The sequence below is a fragment of the Myodes glareolus genome, chromosome 24 (assembly GCF_982192425.1).
Source record: "Myodes glareolus chromosome 24, mMyoGla1.1, whole genome shotgun sequence".
NCBI classification, from domain to species: Eukaryota; Metazoa; Chordata; class Mammalia; order Rodentia; family Cricetidae; genus Myodes; species Myodes glareolus.
Window position 1 is genome coordinate 36201824 of NC_142049.1, and position 14753 is coordinate 36216576.

At 42.3% G+C, this 14753-nt stretch overlaps 4 non-coding genes across 4 annotated transcripts; all 4 read right to left on the reverse strand.

Annotated features, from left to right (window-relative positions):
• Positions 1–2877: 2877 nt before the first annotated feature.
• LOC148118033 (small nucleolar RNA SNORD109A) lies at positions 2878–2942 on the reverse strand. Its single transcript, XR_015736532.1, has one exon. It is a non-coding gene; the product is annotated as a small nucleolar RNA SNORD109A (small nucleolar RNA).
• Positions 2943–6431: 3489 nt separating this feature from the next.
• Positions 6432–6496, reverse strand: LOC148118034 (small nucleolar RNA SNORD109A). The gene has a single exon (XR_015736533.1). It is a non-coding gene; the product is annotated as a small nucleolar RNA SNORD109A (small nucleolar RNA).
• Positions 6497–9989: 3493 nt separating this feature from the next.
• Positions 9990–10054, reverse strand: LOC148118035 (small nucleolar RNA SNORD109A). Its single transcript, XR_015736534.1, has one exon. It is a non-coding gene; the product is annotated as a small nucleolar RNA SNORD109A (small nucleolar RNA).
• Positions 10055–13522: 3468 nt separating this feature from the next.
• LOC148118036 (small nucleolar RNA SNORD109A) lies at positions 13523–13587 on the reverse strand. Its single transcript, XR_015736535.1, has one exon. It is a non-coding gene; the product is annotated as a small nucleolar RNA SNORD109A (small nucleolar RNA).
• Positions 13588–14753: the final 1166 nt, after the last annotated feature.

Sequence of the window (14753 nt, forward strand, 5' to 3'; positions counted from 1 at the left end):
TTTGTGGACATTGCAGTTATTCCCACAAGTTTCCAGGTTGCTTTCATCATGAAATTCTTATCCTAACAACCTCAACTTCATGGCTTTACCGTACTGTTATCATGAGAGGAAACGCAGCAGAACCAACAAAAAGAGGCAGCTATCACCAATGAATTAAAATTCAATTTCATGTTTGTTATGGAGTGTTCTGTGTTTCTGTGGCTCTTGGGACACCATGCACTTTTATTTTCAGGAAAATCTGCAAAGGTTCCCCTTCAAATTTCATATTAGGTTACTATTATATAGGAGTCCAGATTGGTTCCACACATTCTTATTTTTCAGATTTTAGATCAAATGCTTTCTGCCAAACATATATGATCAACCTGCTATTTGCAGAGGCTCTCCATGAAATCAGACATGCTCAGATGCACCAGGAACCTGGAGATCTGACAAAAGAGTTGTGAACCTCACAGGGAGACATTTCTGATTCACACCAATTAAAGTCAGAATAGCACAACACTTCTCTCGCTTCTCGGTGCGCTAAGAAGCTACATTCAAGGGTGGACCCTGTTGCAATTCTCAGGAAGAGGACTGCCCCAAAGGGGTGGAAAGAAGTGCTGGGTGAATGGAGGTCAGGTGAAAAACCCTTGGATCATGAGGTGCTTGAAAAGTGAGCATCTTACATGTACCATCCTCCCAAAGGATTGAAACTGACGGTGGTTTGAACAGACAGTTTTGAATACCCTTCACACAAAAGAGGTCAGTCAATTGATACGTATGCAGTCGATGGTAATGTTTCTTTACCTTTTCACCAGCTGGAGAGGGGCATTCCCCAAAGAGACCTAATATGTCAAAGGACTGCAGAGTGATAGACTTGAGGATATGGGCAGGACCAAAGACATAATGGTCAGGAGAGTATCATCTTAGAAATTAGAGTTTGAGCAGTCACGAAGTCAAAGATGCTGACTTTTAGAAATGCCCAGTGTTAGCAAAAATCAGTGAGTCCAAAGACAGAGACTCAGTGCTTACCTTTTCTGCACAAAGAATAGGACGATCTCTGGCTTTCTGTCCTGTAACAGTAGAGAAATAAGAGTTATCAGGGATGCTAAGTTCTCCGCACAACACTGTCTGCTTCGCCTTATGCAGAGTACCTAGCAAACTCAACCTTTCCAACCAACATTTACCTGTTTATTCCTTCCTGTAGTTTTGCTTGTCTTATCATGACCCTTTCATTCCTGTTTGCTTCTACTAATGCTGCCAGTCTCTGTCCTTTAGACCATAACCTAAGTGGAAACAATTGTTTTGCCTTTGATATACTCGTGGCAGATGGACAGTAGCATGGGGAGGACATGGCACATATGGCTCCCACTCATTTGTCCTGACATCTTCTCTTCCACTTCTCCTAGCACACGGTATCTGCTTCACGAAGCATGAGGTCTAACAGTACCTATGAGGCTGCTTTCATATCTTTAAGAAGACATGGCCGAGCAAACATTTCCCTTGATGCGTATCATCCTCTGGTTCCTCCTGTGAAAAAGGTTTTCACCCTAGCACCGCGATGGCGTTATGGAATGAGGGATGAAACAGAGACATCCATCCAAAAGTAGACAATGTCTGGACTTTAGGCACTCCACTTAATCCCAAGAAAGGGAGCAGCTTTGAAAATGTAATGTTTGCAAGACTTATTTCTCTGAAGGATAGGAAATGACAACATTAACTAAACTGGTGGATGGCAATCATCCATTCCTTTCCTAAGTTCTGTTTCCGAATGATGTATATCATTTCAAGAGAAGGAGGTGTTCTCCATTCGAATTCCCTTCCCATGTACAGTGTTGGTGATCGTAGACAATCCCTTGATCTTTTCTGAAACCTAGGGATTTTCTTTCATCGTGTGTGTGTGTGTGTGTGTGTGTGTGTGTGTGTGTGTTATATGAAGCCTACCTCTGAATCATTTTCTGCTAGATGGGAATTGGGTGCTGAGTGAAGTATTTGCCTTCCCCCCCTGTTCCATGTAAAAACTTCAGGTGTCTGCTGCATTCTTTACGCTCCTCGTGGGCATGCTTCCCATTTCTTTCCCCAGCTGATTGGTTTGGAGGCCTGGCTGGAAGTGAAACACTTGATGGACGTTGGAATTGTGTCTATGTGACAACCATACTCTTTGTGAATCTCTCAGCATGCAAATAGATCCAAACAATGTAAACAACGTGAAGGTCCCAACCTTTACAGAGGAGGCTGGTAAAAAGGCAGATTTGAACTGGACTTTATCAGAAGGTTCTCTCAGTTTTGAATGAGAAATTATGACAGAAAGAGAGGATCGCTGAGAATATCCAGATCTGAAAAGCAACTGGCTATGGTGACTGCTGTGTGATATGACCATTGACATGAAGAATTGATGCACCATGCAGGATTATGATCTATTCAGAGACAACAAAGAGAAAAGGAATGACTCTCTCAATATGGGAAAGCATCAGGCATTGCTGCCTACATTGGGAAAGGCACAGGAATTCAAAAGGTCTCCAAATTTTGCAGTCAGGGTGGGCACGAGTCCTGCCATCTCTTCTTGCCCTCATCCCATTGTATATTTATGGCCAATTCATCAGAGAGGATCATTGAGATTCTCTGTAATGAATTCACCGCTTCCAACTCTTTTGAGTCTTTCTTTCAGGCATGTAACAGCCCATACCTTCAACTCAATGTACCCTCTAGGGTCTAGTACAGTGCTTCTCAGAGGCAGAATATGGCCGCAAAGAGCTGGACAGATGTCGCAGACAGCAAACTGCTCATCTCTCAAAATTTAGGAGATCAAAGCCCGTCTGCACTCTAACTGTCTTCCCTTAAAATGCAAGAGTGCTAGCCATGTTCTGGAAGCATCATGGTGGTCAAGATGGCCACTTCTCTGGACCTCAGAGGGGTTATGTGTGAGTCAATCAACGTCCTCAGAAACCTGTTGTCATCATCGATCCAGAGAAGGCAGCTTTTGACACATGAGCATTCCCAGTGACACTGGAAAGCAGTGAGAGATAGACTCTTTGGCTTTGAAGAGGAAGATCAGCATTGTGCAGCAGGCTTCTTTCTCAGGATCTCAACTGAGGTCAAGCATCAATGAGATCACAAAGACATTTTCTCCTATACTTTAGAGCCCATTTGTCATCAACACATATCAACACTCTACTGTGCCACACGAACCAAAAAAGAAAGATAAACACATCAAGAATTTTGAGGAGTCGAATTTGATCTTGACAACTAGCTTCATGGACAAAAAGAAGAAAAGTATAAAATAAAATGCACCAAAAATATAGGAGTGTACTTCATATGTTTCAAAGGGCAAAACTGGTACTGGATTTCTTGATTATCTAGTCAAGGTGGAAGGTTTTGATAGTTTTATATTCCTGCAACTTCAGTGTGTCTTCCTTATCATCACCATCATCATCATCATCATGATCATGATCATCATCATGATCATCCTCATCATCCTCATCCTCATCCATCATCATCATCAATCATATGAACACCATCATCATTGTCTTATGCCTTATCCTCCTCCCTGTCTACCACACAATTCTTTCCTCAGTTTACCTTTGTGGACATTGCAGTTATTCCCACAAGTTTCCAGGTTGCTTTCATCATGAAATTCTTATCCTAACAACCTCAACTTCATGGCTTTACCGTACTGTTATCATGAGAGGAAACGCAGCAGAACCAACAAAAAGAGGCAGCTATCACCAATGAATTAAAATTCAATTTCATGTTTGTTATGGAGTGTTCTGTGTTTCTGTGGCTCTTGGGACACCATGCACTTTTATTTTCAGGAAAATCTGCAAAGGTTCCCCTTCAAATTTCATATTAGGTTACTATTATATAGGAGTCCAGATTGGTTCCACACATTCTTATTTTTCAGATTTTAGATCAAATGCTTTCTGCCAAACATATATGATCAACCTGCTATTTGCAGAGGCTCTCCATGAAATCAGACATGCTCAGATGCACCAGGAACCTGGAGATCTGACAAAAGAGTTGTGAACCTCACAGGGAGACATTTCTGATTCACACCAATTAAAGTCAGAATAGCACAACACTTCTCTCGCTTCTCGGTGCGCTAAGAAGCTACATTCAAGGGTGGACCCTGTTGCAATTCTCAGGAAGAGGACTGCCCCAAAGGGGTGGAAAGAAGTGCTGGGTGAATGGAGGTCAGGTGAAAAACCCTTGGATCATGAGGTGCTTGAAAAGTGAGCATCTTACATGTACCATCCTCCCAAAGGATTGAAACTGACGGTGGTTTGAACAGACAGTTTTGAATACCCTTCACACAAAAGAGGTCAGTCAATTGATACGTATGCAGTCGATGGTAATGTTTCTTTACCTTTTCACCAGCTGGAGAGGGGCATTCCCCAAAGAGACCTAATATGTCAAAGGACTGCAGAGTGATAGACTTGAGGATATGGGCAGGACCAAAGACATAATGGTCAGGAGAGTATCATCTTAGAAATTAGAGTTTGAGCAGTCACGAAGTCAAAGATGTTGACTTTTAGAAATGCCCAGTGTTAGCAAAAATCAGTGAGTCCAAAGACAGAGACTCAGTGCTTACCTTTTCTGCACAAAGAATAGGACGATCTCTGGCTTTCTGTCCTGTAACAGTAGAGAAATAAGAGTTATCAGGGATGCTAAGTTCTCTGCACAACACTGTCTGCTTCGCCTTATGCAGAGTACCTAGCAAACTCAACCTTTCCAACCAACATTTACCTGTTTATTCCTTCCTGTAGTTTTGCTTGTCTTATCATGACCCTTTCACTCCTGTTTGCTTCTACTAATGCTGCCAGTCTCTGTCCTTTAGACCATAACCTAAGTGGAAACAATTGTTTTGCCTTTGATATACTCGTGGCAGATGGACAGTAGCATGGGGAGGACATGGCACATATGGCTCCCACTCATTTGTCCTGACATCTTCTCTTCCACTTCTCCTAGCACACGGTATCTGCTTCACGAAGCATGAGGTCTAACAGTACCTATGAGGCTGCTTTCATATCTTTAAGAAGACATGGCCGAGCAAACATTTCCCTTGATGCGTATCATCCTCTGGTTCCTCCTGTGAAAAAGGTTTTCACCCTAGCACCGCGATGGCGTTATGGAATGAGGGATGAAACAGAGACATCCATCCAAAAGTAGACAATGTCTGGACTTTAGGCACTCCACTTAATCCCAAGAAAGGGAGCAGCTTTGAAAATGTAATGTTTGCAAGACTTATTTCTCTGAAGGATAGGAAATGACAACATTAACTAAACTGGTGGATGGCAATCATCCATTCCTTTCCTAAGTTCTTTTTCCGAATGATGTATGTCATTTCAAGAGAAGGAGGTGTTCTCCATTCGAATTCCCTTCCCATGTACAGTGTTGGTGATCGTAGACAATCCCTTGATCTTTTCTGAAACCTAGGGATTTTCTTTCATCGTGTGTGTGTGTGTGTGTGTGTGTGTGTGTGTGTGTTATATAAAGCCTACCTCTGAATCATTTTCTGCTAGATGGGAATTGGGTGCTGAGTGAAGTATTTGCCTTCCCCCCCTGTTCCATGTAAAAACTTCAGGTGTCTGCTGCATTCTTTACACTCCTCGTGGGCATGCTTCCCATTTCTTTCCCCAGCTGATTGGTTTGGAGGCCTGGCTGGAAGTGAAACACTTGATGGACGTTGGAATTGTGTCTATGTGACAACCATACTCTTTGTGAATCTCTCAGCATGCAAATAGATCCAAACAATGTAAACAACGTGAAGGTCCCAACCTTTACAGAGGAGGCTGGTAAAAAGGCAGATTTGAACTGGACTTTATCAGAAGGTTCTCTCAGTTTTGAATGAGAAATTATGACAGAAAGAGAGGATCGCTGAGAATATCCAGATCTGAAAAGCAACTGGCTATGGTGACTGCTGTGTGATATGACCATTGACATGAAGAATTGATGCACCATGCAGGATTATGATCTATTCAGAGACAACAAAGAGAAAAGGAATGACTCTCTCAATATGGGAAAGCATCAGGCATTGCTGCCTACATTGGGAAAGGCACAGGAATTCAAAAGGTCTCCAAATTTTGCAGTCAGGGTGGGCACGAGTCCTGCCATCTCTTCTTGCCCTCATCCCATTGTATATTTATGGCCAATTCATCAGAGAGGATCATTGAGATTCTCTGTAATGAATTCACCGCTTCCAACTCTTTTGAGTCTTTCTTTCAGGCATGTAACAGCCCATACCTTCAACTCAATGTACCCTCTAGGGTCTAGTACAGTGCTTCTCAGAGGCAGAATATGGCCGCAAAGAGCTGGAGAGATGGCGCAGACAGCAAACTGCTCATCTCTCAAAATTTAGGAGATCAAAGCCCGTCTGCACTCTAACTGTCTTCCATTAAAATGCAAGAGTGCTAGCCATGTTCTGGAAGCATCATGGTGGTCAAGATGGCCACTTCTCTGGACCTCAGAGGGGTTATGTGTGAGTCAATCAACGTCCTCAGAAACCTGTTGTCATCATCGATCCAGAGAAGGCAGCTTTTGACACATGAGCATTCCCAGTGACACTGGAAAGCAGTGAGAGATAGACTCTTTGGCTTTGAAGAGGAAGATCAGCATTGTGCAGCAGGCTTCTTTCTCAGGATCTCAACTGAGGTCAAGCATCAATGAGATCACAAAGACATTTTCTCCTATACTTTAGAGCCCATTTGTCATCAACACATATCAACACTCTACTGTGCCACACGAACCAAAAAAGAAAGATAAACACATCAAGAATTTTGAGGAGTCGAATTTGATCTTGACAACTAGCTTCATGGACAAAAAGAAGAAAAGTATAAAATAAAATGCACCAAAAATATAGGAGTGTACTTCATATGTTTCAAAGGGCAAAACTGGTACTGGATTTCTTGATTATCTAGTCAAGGTGGAAGGTTTTGATAGATTTATATTCCTGCAACTTCAGTGTGTCTTCCTTATCATCACCATCATCATCATCATCATGATCATGATCATCATCATGATCATCCTCATCATCCTCATCCATCATCATCATCAATCATATGAACACCATCATCATTGTCTTATGCCTTATCCTCCTCCCTGTCTACCACACAATTCTTTCCTCAGTTTACCTTTGTGGACATTGCAGTTATTCCCACAAGTTTCCAGGTTGCTTTCATCATGAAATTCTTATCCTAACAACCTCAACTTCATGGCTTTACCGTACTGTTATCATGAGAGGAAACGCAGCAGAACCAACAAAAAGAGGCAGCTATCACCAATGAATTAAAATTCAATTTCATGTTTGTTATGGAGTGTTCTGTGTTTCTGTGGCTCTTGGGACACCATGCACTTTTATTTTCAGGAAAATCTGCAAAGGTTCCCCTTCAAATTTCATATTAGGTTACTATTATATAGGAGTCCAGATTGGTTCCACACATTCTTATTTTTCAGATTTTAGATCAAATGCTTTCTGCCAAACATATATGATCAACCTGCTATTTGCAGAGGCTCTCCATGAAATCAGACATGCTCAGATGCACCAGGAACCTGGAGATCTGACAAAAGAGTTGTGAACCTCACAGGGAGACATTTCTGATTCACACCAATTAAAGTCAGAATAGCACAACACTTCTCTCGCTTCTCGGTGCGCTAAGAAGCTACATTCAAGGGTGGACCCTGTTGCAATTCTCAGGAAGAGGACTGCCCCAAAGGGGTGGAAAGAAGTGTTGGGTGAATGGAGGTCAGGTGAAAAACCCTTGGATCATGAGGTGCTTGAAAAGTGAGCATCTTACATGTACCATCCTCCCAAAGGATTGAAACTGACGGTGGTTTGAACAGACAGTTTTGAATACCCTTCACACAAAAGAGGTCAGTCAATTGATACGTATGCAGTCGATGGTAATGTTTCTTTACCTTTTCACCAGCTGGAGAGGGGCATTCCCCAAAGAGACCTAATATGTCAAAGGACTGCAGAGTGATAGACTTGAGGATATGGGCAGGACCAAAGACATAATGGTCAGGAGAGTATCATCTTAGAAATTAGAGTTTGAGCAGTCACGAAGTCAAAGATGCTGACTTTTAGAAATGCCCAGTGTTAGCAAAAATCAGTGAGTCCAAAGACAGAGACTCAGTGCTTACCTTTTCTGCACAAAGAATAGGACGATCTCTGGCTTTCTGTCCTGTAACAGTAGAGAAATAAGAGTTATCAGGGATGCTAAGTTCTCTGCACAACACTGTCTGCTTCGCCTTATGCAGAGTACCTAGCAAACTCAACCTTTCCAACCAACATTTACCTGTTTATTCCTTCCTGTAGTTTTGCTTGTCTTATCATGACCCTTTCATTCCTGTTTGCTTCTACTAATGCTGCCAGTCTCTGTCCTTTAGACCATAACCTAAGTGGAAACAATTGTTTTGCCTTTGATATACTCGTGGCAGATGGACAGTAGCATGGGGAGGACATGGCACATATGGCTCCCACTCATTTGTCCTGACATCTTCTCTTCCACTTCTCCTAGCACACGGTATCTGCTTCACGAAGCATGAGGTCTAACAGTACCTATGAGGCTGCTTTCATATCTTTAAGAAGACATGGCCGAGCAAACATTTCCCTTGATGCGTATCATCCTCTGGTTCCTCCTGTGAAAAAGGTTTTCACCCTAGCACCGCGATGGCGTTATGGAATGAGGGATGAAACAGAGACATCCATCCAAAAGTAGACAATGTCTGGACTTTAGGCACTCCACTTAATCCCAAGAAAGGGAGCAGCTTTGAAAATGTAATGTTTGCAAGACTTATTTCTCTGAAGGATAGGAAATGACAACATTAACTAAACTGGTGGATGGCAATCATCCATTCCTTTCCTAAGTTCTTTTTCCGAATGATGTATGTCATTTCAAGAGAAGGAGGTGTTCTCCATTCGAATTCCCTTCCCATGTACAGTGTTGGTGATCGTAGACAATCCCTTGATCTTTTCTGAAACCTAGGGATTTTCTTTCATCGTGTGTGTGTGTGTGTGTGTGTGTGTGTGTGTGTGTGTGTGTGTGTTATATAAAGCCTACCTCTGAATCATTTTCTGCTAGATGGGAATTGGGTGCTGAGTGAAGTATTTGCCTTCCCCCCCTGTTCCATGTAAAAACTTCAGGTGTCTGCTGCATTCTTTACGCTCCTCGTGGGCATGCTTCCCATTTCTTTCCCCAGCTGATTGGTTTGGAGGCCTGGCTGGAAGTGAAACACTTGATGGACGTTGGAATTGTGTCTATGTGACAACCATACTCTTTGTGAATCTCTCAGCATGCAAATAGATCCAAACAATGTAAACAACGTGAAGGTCCCAACCTTTACAGAGGAGGCTGGTAAAAAGGCAGATTTGAACTGGACTTTATCAGAAGGTTCTCTCAGTTTTGAATGAGAAATTATGACAGAAAGAGAGGATCGCTGAGAATATCCAGATCTGAAAAGCAACTGGCTATGGTGACTGCTGTGTGATATGACCATTGACATGAAGAATTGATGCACCATGCAGGATTATGATCTATTCAGAGACAACAAAGAGAAAAGGAATGACTCTCTCAATATGGGAAAGCATCAGGCATTGCTGCCTACATTGGGAAAGGCACAGGAATTCAAAAGGTCTCCAAATTTTGCAGTCAGGGTGGGCACGAGTCCTGCCATCTCTTCTTGCCCTCATCCCATTGTATATTTATGGCCAATTCATCAGAGAGGATCATTGAGATTCTCTGTAATGAATTCACCGCTTCCAACTCTTTTGAGTCTTTCTTTCAGGCATGTAACAGCCCATACCTTCAACTCAATGTACCCTCTAGGGTCTAGTACAGTGCTTCTCAGAGGCAGAATATGGCCGCAAAGAGCTGGAGAGATGGCGCAGACAGCAAACTGCTCATCTCTCAAAATTTAGGAGATCAAAGCCCGTCTGCACTCTAACTGTCTTCCCTTAAAATGCAAGAGTGCTAGCCATGTTCTGGAAGCATCATGGTGGTCAAGATGGCCACTTCTCTGGACCTCAGAGGGGTTATGTGTGAGTCAATCAACGTCCTCAGAAACCTGTTGTCATCATCGATCCAGAGAAGGCAGCTTTTGACACATGAGCATTCCCAGTGACACTGGAAAGCAGTGAGAGATAGACTCTTTGGCTTTGAAGAGGAAGATCAGCATTGTGCAGCAGGCTTCTTTCTCAGGATCTCAACTGAGGTCAAGCATCAATGAGATCACAAAGACATTTTCTCCTATACTTTAGAGCCCATTTGTCATCAACACATATCAACACTCTACTGTGCCACACGAACCAAAAAAGAAAGATAAACACATCAAGAATTTTGAGGAGTCGAATTTGATCTTGACAACTAGCTTCATGGACAAAAAGAAGAAAAGTATAAAATAAAATGCACCAAAAATATAGGAGTGTACTTCATATGTTTCAAAGGGCAAAACTGGTACTGGATTTCTTGATTATCTAGTCAAGGTGGAAGGTTTTGATAGTTTGATATTCCTGCAACTTCAGTGTGTCTTCCTTATCATCACCATCATCATCATCATCATGATCATGATCATCATCATGATCATCCTCATCATCCTCATCCATCATCATCGTCAATCATATGAACACCATCATCATTGTCTTATGCCTTATCCTCCTCCCTGTCTACCACACAATTCTTTCCTCAGTTTACCTTTATGGACATTGCAGTTATTCCCACAAGTTTCCAGGTTGCTTTCATCATGAAATACTTATCCTATCAACCTCAACTTCATGGCTTTACCATACTGTTATCATGAGAGGAAACGCAGCAGAACCAACAAAAAGAGGCAGCTATCACCAATGAATTAAAATTCAATTTCATGTTTGTTATGGAGTGTTCTGTGTTTCTGTGGCTCTTGGGACACCATGCACTTTTATTTTCAGGAAAATCTGCAAAGGTTCCCCTTCAAATTTCATATTAGGTTACTATTATATAGGAGTCCAGATTGGTTCCACACATTCTTATTTTTCAGATTTTAGATCAAATGCTTTCTGCCAAACATATATGATCAACCTGCTATTTGCAGAGGCTCTCCATGAAATCAGACATGCTCAGATGCACCAGGAACCTGGAGATCTGACAAAAGAGTTGTGAACCTCACAGGGAGACATTTCTGATTCACACCAATTAAAGTCAGAATAGCACAACACTTCTCTCGCTTCTCGGTGCGCTAAGAAGCTACATTCAAGGGTGGACCCTGTTGCAATTCTCAGGAAGAGGACTGCCCCAAAGGGGTGGAAAGAAGTGTTGGGTGAATGGAGGTCAGGTGAAAAACCCTTGGATCATGAGGTGCTTGAAAAGTGAGCATCTTACATGTACCATCCTTCCAAAGGATTGAAACTGACGGTGGTTTGAACAGACAGTTTTGAATACCCTTCACACAAAAGAGGTCAGTCAATTGATACGTATGCAGTCTATGGTAATGTTTCTTTACCTTTTCACCAGCTGGAGAGGGGCATTCCCCAAAGAGACCTAATATGTCAAAGGACTGCAGAGTGATAGACTTGAGGATATGGGCAGGACCAAACCATAATGGTCAGGAGAGTATCATCTTAGAAATTAGAGTTTGAGCAGTCACGAAGTCAAAGATGCTGACTTTTAGAAATGCCCAGTGTTAGCAAAAATCAGTGAGTCCAAAGACAGAGACTCAGTGCTTACCTTTTCTGCACAAAGAATAGGACGATCTCTGGCTTTCTGTCCTGTAACAGTAGAGAAATAAGAGTTATCAGGGATGCTAAGTTCTCCGCACAACACTGTCTGCTTCACCTTATGCGGAGTACCTAGCAAACTCAACCTTTCCAACCAACATTTACCTGTTTATTCCTTCCTGTAGTTTTGCTTGTCTTATCATGACCCTTTCATTCCTGTTTGCTTCTACTAATGCTGCCAGTCTCTGTCCTTTAGACCATAACCTAAGTGGAAACAATTGTTTTGCCTTTGATATACTCGTGGCAGATGGACAGTAGCATGGGGAGGACATGGCACATATGGCTCCCACTCATTTGTCCTGACATCTTCTCTTCCACTTCTCCTAGCACACGGTATCTGCTTCACGAAGCATGAGGTCTAACAGTACCTATGAGGCTGCTTTCATATCTTTAAGAAGACATGGCCGAGCAAACATTTCCCTTGATGCGTATCATCCTCTGGTTCCTCCTGTGAAAAAGGTTTTCACCCTAGCACCGCGATGGCGTTATGGAATGAGGGATGAAACAGAGACATCCATCCAAAAGTAGACAATGTCTGGACTTTAGGCACTCCACTTAATCCCAAGAAAGGGAGCAGCTTTGAAAATGTAATGTTTGCAAGACTTATTTCTCTGAAGGATAGGAAATGACAACATTAACTAAACTGGTGGATGGCAATCATCCATTCCTTTCCTAAGTTCTGTTTCCGAATGACGTATGTCATTTCAAGAGAAGGAGGTGTTCTCCATTCGAATTCCCTTCCCATGTACAGTGTTGGTGATCGTAGACAATCCCTTGATCTTTTCTGAAACCTAGGGATTTTCTTTCATCGTGTGTGTGTGTGTGTGTGTGTTATATGAAGCCTACCTCTGAATCATTTTCTGCTAGATGGGAATTGGGTGCTGAGTGAAGTATTTGCCTTCCCCCCCTGTTCCATGTAAAAACTTCAGGTGTCTGCTGCATTCTTTACGCTCCTCGTGGGCATGCTTCCCATTTCTTTCCCCAGCTGATTGGTTTGGAGGCCTGGCTGGAAGTGAAACACTTGATGGACGTTGGAATTGTGTCTATGTGACAACCATACTCTTTGTGAATCTCTCAGCATGCAAATAGATCCAAACAATGTAAACAACGTGAAGGTCCCAACCTTTACAGAGGAGGCTGGTAAAAAGGCAGATTTGAACTGGACTTTATCAGAAGGTTCTCTCAGTTTTGAATGAGAAATTATGACAGAAAGAGAGGATCGCTGAGAATATCCAGATCTGAAAAGCAACTGGCTATGGTGACTGCTGTGTGATATGACCATTGACATGAAGAATTGATGCACCATGCAGGATTATGATCTATTCAGAGACAACAAAGAGAAAAGGAATGACTCTCTCAATATGGGAAAGCATCAGGCATTGCTGCCTACATTGGGAAAGGCACAGGAATTCAAAAGGTCTCCAAATTTTGCAGTCAGGGTGGGCACGAGTCCTGCCATCTCTTCTTGCCCTCATCCCATTGTATATTTATGGCCAATTCATCAGAGAGGATCATTGAGATTCTCTGTAATGAATTCACCGCTTCCAACTCTTTTGAGTCTTTCTTTCAGGCATGTAACAGCCCATACCTTCAACTCAATGTACCCTCTAGGGTCTAGTACAGTGCTTCTCAGAGGCAGAATATGGCCGCAAAGAGCTGGAGAGATGGCGCAGACAGCAAACTGCTCATCTCTCAAAATTTAGGAGATCAAAGCCCGTCTGCACTCTAACTGTCTTCCATTAAAATGCAAGAGTGCTAGCCATGTTCTGGAAGCATCATGGTGGTCAAGATGGCCACTTCTCTGGACCTCAGAGGGGTTATGTGTGAGTCAATCAACGTCCTCAGAAACCTGTTGTCATCATCGATCCAGAGAAGGCAGCTTTTGACACATGAGCATTCCCAGTGACACTGGAAAGCAGTGAGAGATAGACTCTTTGGCTTTGAAGAGGAAGATCAGCATTGTGCAGCAGGCTTCTTTCTCAGGATCTCAACTGAGGTCAAGCATCAATGAGATCACAAAGACATTTTCTCCTATACTTTAGAGCCCATTTGTCATCAACACATATCAACACTCTACTGTGCCACACGAACCAAAAAAGAAAGATAAACACATCAAGAATTTTGAGGAGTCGAATTTGATCTTGACAACTAGCTTCATGGACAAAAAGAAGAAAAGTATAAAATAAAATGCACCAAAAATATAGGAGTGTACTTCATATGTTTCAAAGGGCAAAACTGGTACTGGATTTCTTGATTATCTAGTCAAGGTGGAAGGTTTTGATAGTTTGATATTCCTGCAACTTCAGTGTGTCTTCCTTATCATCACCATCATCATCATCATCATGATCATGATCATCATCATGATCATCCTCATCATCCTCATCCATCATCATCGTCAATCATATGAACACCATCATCATTGTCTTATGCCTTATCCTCCTCCCTGTCTACCACACAATTCTTTCCTCAGTTTACCTTTATGGACATTGCAGTTATTCCCACAAGTTTCCAGGTTGCTGTCATCATGAAATTCTTATCCTAACAACCTCAACTTCATGGCTTTACCATACTGTTATCATGAGAGGAAACGCAGCAGAACCAACAAAAAGAGGCAGCTATCACCAATGAATTAAAATTCAATTTCATGTTTGTTATGGAGTGTTCTGTGTTTCTGTGTCTCTTGGGACACCATGCACTTTTATTTTCAGGAAAATCTGCAAAGGTTCCCCTTCAAATTTCATATTAGGTTACTATTATATAGGAGTCCAGATTGGTTCCACACATTCTTAATTTTCAGATTTTAGATCAAATGCTTTCTGCCAAACATATATGATCAACCTGCTATTTGCAGAGGCTCTCCATGAAATCAGACATGCTCAGATGCACCAGGAACCTGGAGATCTGACAAAAGAGTTGTGAACCTCACAGGGAGACATTTCTGATTCACACCAATTAAAGTCAGAATAGCACAACACTTCTCTCGCTTCTCGGTGCGCTAAGAAGCTACATTCAAGGGTGGACCCTGTTGCAATTC